At 45.5% G+C, this 12,191-nt stretch overlaps 1 pseudogene; it reads left to right on the top strand.

Moving 5' to 3' along the window:
- The first annotated feature begins 695 nt into the window (after positions 1-695).
- On the top strand, positions 696-11,866 carry LOC123191765 (uncharacterized; annotated as a pseudogene).
- The last annotated feature ends 325 nt before the right edge of the window (positions 11,867-12,191 follow it).

The following is a 12,191-nucleotide window of genomic DNA, read 5'->3' as shown; positions in this document are numbered from 1 at the left end:
GCAATGCTTGAAAATGAGGCCTAGGGTCCGTACTTTCACTAGTGCATTCTCTCAACAATGCTAATATAATTGGATCATATAACCGTCCCTCAATGTGCAACGAAGAATCACTCCAAAGTTCCTATCTAGCGGAGAACATAAGACGGAATTGTTTGTAGGGTACGAAACCACCTCAAAGCTATTCTTTCCGATCAATCTATCCTAGAGTCACTACTAGGAAAATGGTTATACATAGAAGTTTACCAGTAGCGTTTGTTTGTGTCCCCATGCTACTTGTAATTACCAGTAGCGCTGGGTACAAAGCATGCTACTGGTATGGCTTAGCAGCAGCGTTGGTTTCTTTGAGGCACGCTACTGGTAAATAATTCTCGACTATGCCCCCCGGACAAACCATAACAATAGCGTGGGTCGTAAACCTTCGCCACTGCTAATGGGATAACCTAGCGCCGGTGAGACACCCTGCGCTGCCGCTAGCACAGTCCGTCAGTCCCACACCGGACCACCCTCGATCCATTACCCACCCCACCAACCGTCCCAGTTCAACCCCACACTGCATCCATCCTCGATCCAGATTCCCTCCACCTCCTCTCCTCTCCTCTGCCGCCGGATCCCCTCCTGGTTCTTCTCCGGAATAAGGCGACGGAGCGAGAAGGGAAAGGGGAAGGGGAAGAAGTGTGTGTCGGCGCGGCGGAGCAATGGCGGACAAGTCGAGCCGGCCGCTGGTGCTATATGCCGCCAGCCACGCGGCGCTGCTCGCCAGGGGCGGAGGGGGGAAGGGCCAGCTCGACGCATTCGCCTCCTGTGGCTTCCTCCCCGTCCACACCCCCGTGGTCAACGGTACCAATACGCCCCCACCCCCTCTCGTGCTCTGCTTGGTTGCTCTGCTTTGCTTGCCCCCCCATTAAACTGAGAGGCTTCTGATATTGTCTCCCAACCCAGAGGATGGAGGGGACAGGAACAGCAACTCAATTCTCGAGCTGGCGCGGCTGCTTGATGTGTACGATGCCCTCTACCCTGCCAAGGTGTGATCCTGCTCTCCGGGTTTGCGTCCAGGCGAAGTGGTTGCAGAGAGGGTTTGAGTATGCGATGCTAATTGTATTTGTTTCACGTTAGGATGGGGAAATTGCCCAGGTGGATCCACAGGAGCTAGTAGTCCCCAAGCTATCCGAGAGGTTCGATGTGTGTGTGATCTTTTGCTTTGATTACTGTCAGTGTATCCATTGTAAATGCTAGGGATGACTCTGCTGCTGAACATTCAGGTTCATGGGGCTGAGAGCTGCTATGGTCAGCAATTGCCCCAGTGTTAGCTCATTCGCGGCGAATCTTGGCTTCCATGTTTTCGGAACTTAGGATTTTGCCGTGCAGTCAGGTTCTGGCAGCAGTTCTAAGGACACTAGAATAATCGACCGGGCGTTCACTCTGCTGGGATTTGCAGAGGGGAATGTCCAGGATGCGTCCAAATTCGATCTAGTGTTTGTGCATGCCGCAATGGAGAACACAGCCAGCAAGCTTGGGAAATTAGGGATGAAGACGGATCTCAACCGGCTTGACAAATTGGTGGCTTCAGTCATGGAAGCTGTGCCGGTCGGTTCAGCTGTCGCTGCCCGTATTCATGTTTCTGTTATCTTGAGCTATGGATCTGCTACTGCAAATAAGGAAGAGGCATGCCTCATCTTGAACTCTTCAAGCGAAATTGATTCCGACTTGAAGTTACTCCGTCCACGCTAGAGCTGCACTATGAAAGCAGGAAAGACGTTGGAGGATGTCAAGTAAATATTGTTCTTGGCTAGCACAAAAAATGTCATAACAGATGTTTTTAAGTGCAATCTTTATTGCAGAAAAATGCTCCTTTAGATTATGTATGTGTTTGATGTGAGTTGAACCATATCATGGTCTTCCATATATAACCTGTTTGTCATTTCCACTCAATTTTTTGGTGTACAAAATGACTCTGCAATGGCTCGTATCACAACCATTTAGTCATCCCATGAAAGCTAACAGCCACCTTTTGGTTTTGTGAAGTGAAGTTGAAAAATGCCATTCTAATGCATGACAGGACATGACTAAATTATTTTACAGTAGATGCTACATTAGTCTATGTGTCATTTTGTTGTGTTATGCACTCAACCATGGAGCAATGTATTATACAATGGAAGCACATCTGTGTACAATGACACGTCTAGACTTACACAAATAAATTTGTTATGCATATCCTCCAGGAATCATCATCCAATGCTACTGGCAAAGTGGCAACAAGGAGTAACACGTTCTGATTTGGCCAAGAAGTTATCTTTTGAGGAATTTATAATGCTTAATGCACTTTTTAGAATGTTTTCCTAAATCATAGAAACTTTATCAAATAATACTATATATGCAAGTTTGTTCCCGTGATCCTGTTTATTACTTTGTTTCTTCAGTTGTTTATAATGGACAAACACTGCAGTTCTCCCTTTTCCTAGTGTGGGTACTGGTGCCAGCATTAGAAACATGACGGTACCTTTTTAGGAAATAGAGTTTGTAGATTAGAATAAGCCATGTAGTATTCATATTAATTCCTGGGGTAGTGGGCAGTTTATGTGATAATATAGTAACTATCGTATTACAAATTCTCAACCTCCTCTTTTGATTCGTAACAAAATCATTTCGATAGAATGGCAGGGCTTCTCTTCTGTACAACCAACTTTACCCAATTGCTTCCATAGAGCAACTCCAAACCCCGCACTTAGCATCATTGTGTCAGTGGAACACCAATTCAGCACTTAGAATCATTGTATTTTTTCATTTAACTTTAGTTTTGTAGGTATGTGACAGATTTATTGCCCATAAGCTTGTGCAACGGTTTTATGACAAAGCCCTTGCGTTTGGTCTAAAGGGCTATGCAAAGCTATAAGTATCCGGTCCTCAGTTAGTATTTTTACATGACTCTTTTTACTGAATCTCCAATTTTGATGTCATTCTTATTGTTTTGGTTTTGGTGCTACTGCTATACTCTCCTGTAAATTCCTACTATGTGTATATATGAAACCTAATTTTAGTCTTTTTTAATAAATTAAATTCTCACTTGAGGACAAAAGATAGACCTTGTCTACCTACCCTTATTCAGTGATGCCATTTTTTGTAGTTCTAATTCTTCTAGGTAGTACCAAGAAAGAGCAGACCAAATGATTTCTTCAGGAAAGAGGAAAATCCCATTAACTTTAGAATTCATTTGTCAAGTCTGTGAACTGGCAGGTATATATGTTCAGGCTTTAGTTTGTATAGTCACTATGCTTTACCAACAGTAGATTCATGGACTTTGTTATCTTTGAAAACGTGAAAGATATCAAGGTATTGAAGTGACTACTTAGAAAAATGGATAGATAGAAAATTACCGAAAGAATTATGCCTCTAACTCCTTATGTGCTTCGTAGGTGATGTTTCTTTTTAGGGCTTCCAACACAACAGAATTGCTTCTAATCTTTTGCATTATCTTTTGTCATGGAAGTAGCTATGTGCTGCTTCAGTGCATAGTTAAGTTGTGCATTATGGCTTAAATAAGAATCTCAGAAAAAAATTGTAGCACATTGGCATTGACATGTACCGCATTGTTTTTCCATGTCATTCTTCTGAAGAATCTGAAGTTTCTAAATCTCTGTTGGTAATGATGCAGGCTTGTGGTGGCGACGCTGATGGTCGTCGAGAGGTTCATGGACTGGATGGTGTCGTGGCTGCCCATGGATTCCTCCGTCCGTTGGTGGTGAGGCACGAGCACGACATCGATCGAGGCCTGTTGGAGCTGAGGGTCAGGGTGAGGGACGTGACGGCGTCACAACTCAAGGCGGCGGCCGCCATCGGTCAGGTGTGGCTCACGAGGCTGCTCAGTGTGTTTCGCCGCAGCTGCAGGCCACGTGATCAGGCCGGGCAGGCTTCGCACATTGACTAGGCACACAACACTATGTGATAGGAATTATACATGAGTTTCCGCTAGCTACAATGAGAAATTGTGTGATGGTAGATACGACAATTGTGTGACAAAATGGAATTCCTAATAAGTTACTAGTAGCGTGGGGAGGAAACTGGGCGCTACTAGTATATAGGATACTAGTAGCGTTTGTAGTTTACCAACGCTACTACTATTTCATTACTGGTAGCGTGTGTACGTAATAGCAGTAGCGCGGGGTGGAACACGCTACTAGTAACTTTTTTAGCTGTAGTGTGGGGTAAAAAAACGCGCTACTGCTAAAATTTAGTTGTAGCACTGTAGCAGTAGCGCGGGTGCACGCGCTACTGGTATGCAAAAAACCTACGCTACTGGTAGTGTTTTTCCTAGTAGTGAGTTCATACTAAAATAACACGAAGCTATTCTTTCCGATCGATCTAACCAAGACTTCATACTAAAATAACACCAAAGCAATATCAGATTCATAATATTCAATCCAACACAAAGAACTTCAAAGAGTGGCCCAATATTTCTACCGGAGAAACAAAGACAAGAATGTGCATCAACCCCTATGCGTAGATTACCACAATGTCACCTTGGGAATCCGTGAGTTGAGTGCCAAAACATATATCAAGTGAATCAAAATAATACCCCATTGTCACCACGAGTATTCATTTGGAAGACATATATCAAGTGCTCTCAAATCCAATAAAGTATTCAATCCGACAAAACAAAATCTGAAAGATAAAACTCAATTCATCACAAGATAGAGAGGGGAAAACACCATATGATCCGACTATATTAACAAAGCCCGCGATACATCAAGATCATGACATCTCAAGAACACGGGAGAAAGAGATTAAGCACATAGCTACTGGTACAAAACCTCAGCCCCGAGGGTGGACTACTCCCTCCTCATTGTGGTGGCCGCCGGGATGATGAAGATGGCCACCGGAGATGATTCCCCCCTCCGGCAGGGTGCCGGAACGGGGTCTAGATTGGTTTTTGGTGGCTATAGAGCCTTGCGGTGGCGGAACTTCTCCTCTAGGATTATTTCTGATGGTTTCTGTCAGGACCCCGATCCTAAGTCACACCAATCTAGCATGTAACACATCATATCACTTTGCGGCCTCACGCACGGTATTCCCACGGGTGCCACCTTACCTGGCCCAGGACCGTTTGCGCCTTTTGGCTCACGTATATGATAGTGTCGCTAGTATCCACATGACAGAGAACCCGGGCCGACATGACTAGTCGTGAACCCAAAGTGGCGCTAACTTACGGGAACAGGCATACATGAACCAGCATCGAACGTGTCGGTCATCAGCGTGTGAATTCGGGCTGTAGCAACTGGGCTAACAGGACTCCGAGAACCCGGGCTGTAGCAGGCTAGCAGGACTCCGGAAGTCACCGCGTGGCATTTCCCCGAAGGGACAGACACAGGAATCAAGTGGATCACATGCCGCCCAATCTAAGTGTTCCAGAGCAGTAGTAACTGGGCTAGCAGGACTCCGGTAAACCGGGTTGTAGCGGACTACCATGGCTTAGTGGAAGCACTAGACTACATTTCCCCATAAGAGAGGCTACCAAGGATAGACAACTAGGTTGTCGGATCCCACACATACCAAGCATTTCAAATCATACACACAATATGCTCGATATGTGCAAATACATAGATCATTGAGACTATTTATACGAACCTAAGGCAATCACAATCGATCATTTGAAGTAGTTCAAAAGAATGACATACTCGGACTAGAATGGATGATGTGGACTACCTTGTTGAAGACAACGCAATGGATGATTTTGCTTATTATCGGAAATGGATGGGACCCATGGTAAGTCCACTTTTGAAGATGATCTTGGACATCAACTGCTGAGAAGGGCAGCCCATGGGAAATTGGCACAATGGCGGTGCAAGCTAGGAACAAAATGCTAATGCTGGGAATGTTCCAACCATCATATATGCCTGAGATTCAGATCCGATTGGTGATAGGATACTTCAGACTCAGCATGTCTGAAAAGAAAGTTTGCAACACAAATCGACGAGATGACATTGCAAGATTCTCGGGAAATGAACTATGATAGTAAGCTCCAAAACATGAGCTGGTTCTGCTACACACATGTGAACACGCTGTCCCAGACAAGCATGATCACATGGTAGTCTTGCAATAAAACACTACCGAGTTCTGATTGGGAACCATCATTGAGATAACGAAGTCTTATGCATATCCGTCCGGGCCCTTCAGGATTAGCGCATGAACTTCTTTTCTTTGAACAAATCAATCAGTGGCTTGGTGTGCTAGGGAATACATATGGAGTGGAGGTAATTAATCTACCAAACCATAGAATACATTCGCACATGCATAATTGACTTGGGATGGTACCAGAGGAAACAAAAACAATCTTTCTCGAACTCACAGCGGCAACTTGCACCAAATGCACATGAATTCGAGGAAGTCACTTCTTCCACCCAAGCATAAGCTTCCTAAACGGAACACGAAGGCATTTCTTACAAAGTTTCCAACACTAGGTTGATGTTCAACATGAATCATGGAGGAGACAAAATGCTGCTGATGGGCTCAACAGCAACTCATCAGAATTTTCCATATCACTGGAATTCCACCATTATGTGAGCAATGTGATAGTATTGTTCAAACCAAAGGATGTAATGGTGTATGCTCGAGGAACAACCACGAGTAAGAAAACATTATGAATATCGTTGGTTCTAACTTGATTTGACGATAGCCCACACTCAAATCAAGGTTTGAACAAGATGATAGATTCAACAACCGATCATGAGGAACAATCGATGAAGATATCATCTCTCGTCAACACACACACAAACACAAGGATATCCCTTTGGAATGAACTAAGTTAGGCAAGATTTTATCTTCCAACTCTCCAAGTTGTTGTTTAGCTTAACCAACTAGCTCAGGGGTATCCAACACAGATTCTTGGAGAAAGGGGTGGCTACAAGAAACCAACTTGGTCACGTACTCAACATAGCAGTCAGGTGACAACTTGGTAATACTTCCGAGAAGATATTCGGGAAATCATGAACCACCGATATGTTACTAAGCTCGAGAACAATCTTGCTTTTTAGGACAAGACGATATGATCGAAAGAGCAAGGAACTTCACATAATCCAAACTCATTGATCGAAGAGTGCACCAGGAAAATGGACTAGGTAGAACGATCAATCTTAGGAAGATGACTCAGTGCCCAGCACGCTAAGAATGAGAGTATTACCCATTTAACTACCCAGCAACGGGATTGCTAGGAGTATTGATTTCACACATCATATAGTTCACTTGTCGGCATTTCGGTTACAATAACACAGAGACCGAGAAATGAATGATGATGGCAAGAAGTATCACCGCATCAAGAATTCATAAGAGGATGTGCAATTCTCATGATACCCTTGTTATGAAAGAGGGTGATACTCCGAGGTAGAATAAAACAAAAGCTAGATTGGCATTTTGATCTGCGGATTACAACTGCTTTGACCCAATCCTCGAAGTGGACAAGGTACTGGAGTTTGTTTCTCCTAGTCATTCCAGAATAGAATGGCTTGATGGACCACAAGAATAATAGGTATCGATAACACAAATGCACACATACTCTTGACTACCAATTGATAGACAAAGGTTAGAAAACAACTAAAGAGGGACAGGTCAAAGGAACATACGATTTTCTAAGTTGTGGGTGCATAGATTAGCATGTCGAACGAGTTCAACATATTTCTTCTGGATAACCCATGCAGAAAGGTAGAACTGGCAGAGTCACAACATAGAATCGAGAACTCGTCAAGAGCACTCTGGTTGTGATCTTTCGGTTCAACGAGGAACTTCTGTCATAAGTAGTTCATGGTATTTTGAAGAAAGAAATACCAGGACATCGGGGTCTATCACAAAGGTTGCTAATATCCTAAAGGAACGAGCAACACTATCAACAGAAAGTAAGTAGAGCGAATCTTGGGTTCAGGAACCCAGAGATGGAATACCTACTAGCTAATAACATTCCGAGATGCTTTCGAGAATGGTGGCCAGATTCATCACACTGGAAACACAAAACATGGCTAGATTACCCGGTGATCCTCTAAGACGCCTAGGGTCATAGTAATAGTTCCAACATCTATACCGAGGTAATGAAGTACCTCAACACAATGGTTAGTGTGGTTAATCAAGCCCAAAAGAACGTTGGGAACGGAAAGAAGGGAGTTGCAAATGCATCAGATTATTTAGAAACCTGGGATGACTCGGACAGCATAACTGTTGTAAATGCTCGAAAATATTTGAGACATCCTGCAAAATGGTGGCATAGCCACTCAACATCACAATATCAAGGTTCCGAGATCAACTATGAACACACGGAAGTAGTAGAAACTGAACTGGGGCTTGAATCCATCAATCCTATAGGTCTACAGCTTAGTAACACGTGATCCTGATAGAAAGAAGAGGAAGCCTAGTTCTTAATCCCCATAGAGAAGAAGAGGTTGACTCAAATCAGAAGGGCATAAGGTAAAGGAGTAAAAAGAGCCTTATGTTCCCTTCCCCAATCAATTCCCTTATATAACTAAAGAATTTCTAGACTCAACTTCGACCAGTTTGGCTTGGTAATCCTACAGGCAGTCAGGCTCTGATACCAAAGCTGTCAGGACCCTGATCCTAAGTCACACCGATCTAGCAAGTAACACATCATATCACTTTGCGGCCTCACGCACAATATTCCCACGGGTGCCACATTACCTGGCCCGGGACCGTTTACGTCTTTTGGCTCACGTATATGATAGTTTCCCTAGTATCCATATGACAGAGAACCCGGGCCGACATGACTAGTCGTGAACCCAAAGTGGCGCTAACTTACGGGGACAGGCATACATGAACCAGCATCGAACGTGTCGGTCATCAGCGTGTGAATCCGGGATGTAGCAACTGGGCTAACAGGACTCCGGGAACCCGAGCTGTAGCAAGCTAGCAGGACTCCGGAAGTCACCACGTGACATTTCCCCGAAGGGACAGACACAGGAACGAAGTGGATCACATGTCGGACAGTCTAAGTGTTCTGGAGCAGTAGTAACGGGGCTAGCAGGACTCCGGTAAATCGGGATGTAGCAGACTACCATGGCTCAGTGGAAGCACTAGACTACATTTCCCCATAAGAGAGGCTACCAAGGATAGACAACTAGGTTGTCGGATCCCACACATACCAAGCAATTCAAATCATACACACAATATGCTCGATATGTGCAAATACAACATGGCATCACAACAAAACTCTACAACTCAAAGTATTTATTCATTAGGCTCCGAGGAGCCAAGTATTACAAACATGGTCTCATGACCCCACATACAGAGCATACAAGCAGCAAGCACATGCGGAAGCTTAACTTGTCTGAGTACAAACAACTACAAATGAAAAAGGCTTAGAAGCCTCACTATCTACAAGATCCTGCCGAGGGCACAAGATCGTAGCTGAGGTAACACGCTAAATGTCGAAGTCCACGTGGAACTACTAGCGAGATTGAAGTCTCTCTGCGAAACATAAATTAAGCAAACGTGAGTACAAATGTACCCGGCAAGACTTACATCAGAACTAACTACATATGCATTAGTATCAACAAAGGGATGGTGGGGTTTAACTGCAGCAAGCCAGTTTTGACTCAGTGGCTATCCTGAACTACAGCTGCAAGTAACTCTTTTGAGGTGGCGCACACGAGTCCACATATTCACCATAACAATACACCACTATGGATCCACTCCCGTTTCCCTACGAGAAGGCCATCCATAGCACTCACGCATATCTTGCGAGTTTTAGAGTATCCACTTCAAGTTATCTATGAACTATACAGGCAACCCAGAAGTCCTTTACCGCAGACATAGCTATTCGAATAGATCATTTATAACCCTGCAAGGGTGTACTTCCTCACACATGTTTCCACCACTTAGCGTCTGCACACGACATGTGCTTGGAAGACTTCAAGCGAAAGCCGACGTGGGTATAGACCACGACCTGACTAACCACACAAGTCTCTAGTCTAGGTTTATCACCTATTCAGGTTCCATCTGCGAGGAGATCCGTCCGGGGTTTCGCTCACAGCCCCAAACGATGTGTGCAGGGTTCCCAAGACACCAAACGGGCGACTCGGTACATCGGGCCATGGTGTATCTACCGCATCATAGCCCACCCCTAGGGTCAGCGCTATGCACAGCCTCCAACACATATTCTACAAGCACCAGAAACTACTTGCAACTCCTGGACTAAGGAGAAGGGCAGTTAATAAGTCGAGCGGGGTCATATTTCAGCGCCCAACATGTGGTAGTAGCTGTTCATGGATGACAAACACAGAACTCAGTTCCTGAGGACGGTTTCAGTGAGACAACCCACCATGTACTCCTACATGGCCTCTCACCGCTACCTTTACCAAATCGTGTTCACACAGTTAGCTCATACACCGTAGGACATGTTCACCACTTTCCGATTCATCCCCGATGAATCAGACCTGACTCAACTCTAAGCAGTAGCAGGCATGACAAACAAGCATGAATGAGTAGGCACATCAGGGCTCAAACAACTCCTACTCATGCTAGTGGGTTTCATCTATTTACTGTGGCAATGATAGGTCATGCAGAGGAAAGGGGTTCAACTACCGCAGCACGTAACAGTTGAAGCGTTGTTATCCTAATGCAGTAAAAGAGAGCAAAAGCGAGAGAGTGGGATTGTATCAGAATGAACAATGGGGTTTTGCTTTCCTGGCACTTCTGAAGATAGTATAGCTCTTCATCGGTGTCATCAAACTCATCGCCGGATCAACGTCTAATGAGGGGGAACAAATACCGACAATAGAGAGGAAACACAATCAATGTAATGCACAATAATGCATGATCATGACATGGCAATATGAGTGTTTTGGGCTAATGCAACTACAACCAGATGGGTTTGAGCCATTTTGATCCAAAGGTTCAACCCCAAACTCATCTTATGAATTTAAATAGTGTTTTATCATGTTTTGATATAATCAACAGGGTTAAGTTGCTTTAACATACATGAAACTAGTACAGATGGATAGATTGGATTTTTTGATCATTTTTCATATATAAATCTTTGCATTTGGAGTTATAGATTAATTTCTATGATTTTTTGAAGTTTAGGTCTTTTTCTGGAATTTCTGGTTATTTTGAAAATAAACTAATTCCAGAAAAGATTAACTGCGGCAGCACAGCCTCAGCATGACATCAGAAACTCAATAGGGTTGGTCTCGGTCAAACCTGACCAATGGGGTCCACTAGTCAGTGAACCAATGCTGGTTAGTGTCGCTGATAGGTGGGGTCGGGTCAACAGCCACATCAGCAAGTCAGCACTGACGTGTGGGGTCGGTCAACGTGTGATGTGGCCAGGTCAAACTGACCCGTGGGGCCCATGTGGTTAGTTTAATCCAAACAGGAGCTAAACCAGGGTTAATTAGGCAGCGGGCCCCACATGGCAGTGGATCTAGGGTGTTTAGTGGGGTCATTAGTGCTAACTAAACCAGCGCCACGTCAGCAATAACGCCGGCGACCAAATGCACGGCGGTGGCACACCGGAGTTGCTCGGAACGGTGCTATAAAGCACCGTTTCGCGTGTGGTTTGCGGCTACGGCGAGTTGGCGGTATTGCGCATCTTCTGGGGCAAACGCCAGGAGCCGAGGTGGCCTATAGAGACGGTAGCGACCATGGAGGCGGCGGCCGGAGCTCTGGCTCGAGCGGGCGCGAGGCCGCGGTGCGCTGGGAAAGCAGATGGCGGTGGTGTTGGCTTCCTGCGGAGGTGCTGAGCATGGTGATGTGTATGGATGTGAGCTGCGGTGGCTCACACCACGTCGGTGCCATGGCCGGCGGCGACCAAAGCTACGGCGGGAGCTCGCTGGGCTGCGCTACAGGCGGCGGCAGGACGCGTGAAGGCTACTAGAAGATAGCCCGCACACGGCCCCTTCTAGCTGAGCACTCGGAAGGTCACAGGGTCACCGGATAAGACGATGGCGAGCACATCCGTGGTGGCCGGCGTTTGGGTGCGAATGGAGTCGATGCTATGGTGCACTAGGGAAGTAGCCGGTGGGTTCTACAAGCTCTTGGTGGTTCACCAAACGCGATGACGCGCTCGGGCCTGAGCTGCGGTGGCCCTGGCCATGACAGTGAGGAACCACGGCGGCGGTGAGCTCTCGGGTCTAGTGGTAGTGTGTTTACGGTATGCGATCGAGAGAAATAGGAGAGGGGAAACGACGAGGTGCTCACTA

Source organism: Triticum aestivum, chromosome 2A (assembly GCF_018294505.1).
Source record: "Triticum aestivum cultivar Chinese Spring chromosome 2A, IWGSC CS RefSeq v2.1, whole genome shotgun sequence".
Lineage (NCBI taxonomy): Eukaryota > Viridiplantae > Streptophyta > Magnoliopsida > Poales > Poaceae > Triticum > Triticum aestivum.
The sequence above is the reverse complement of the archived record's forward strand: the minus strand, read 5'-3'. Positions and strand labels throughout refer to the sequence as shown.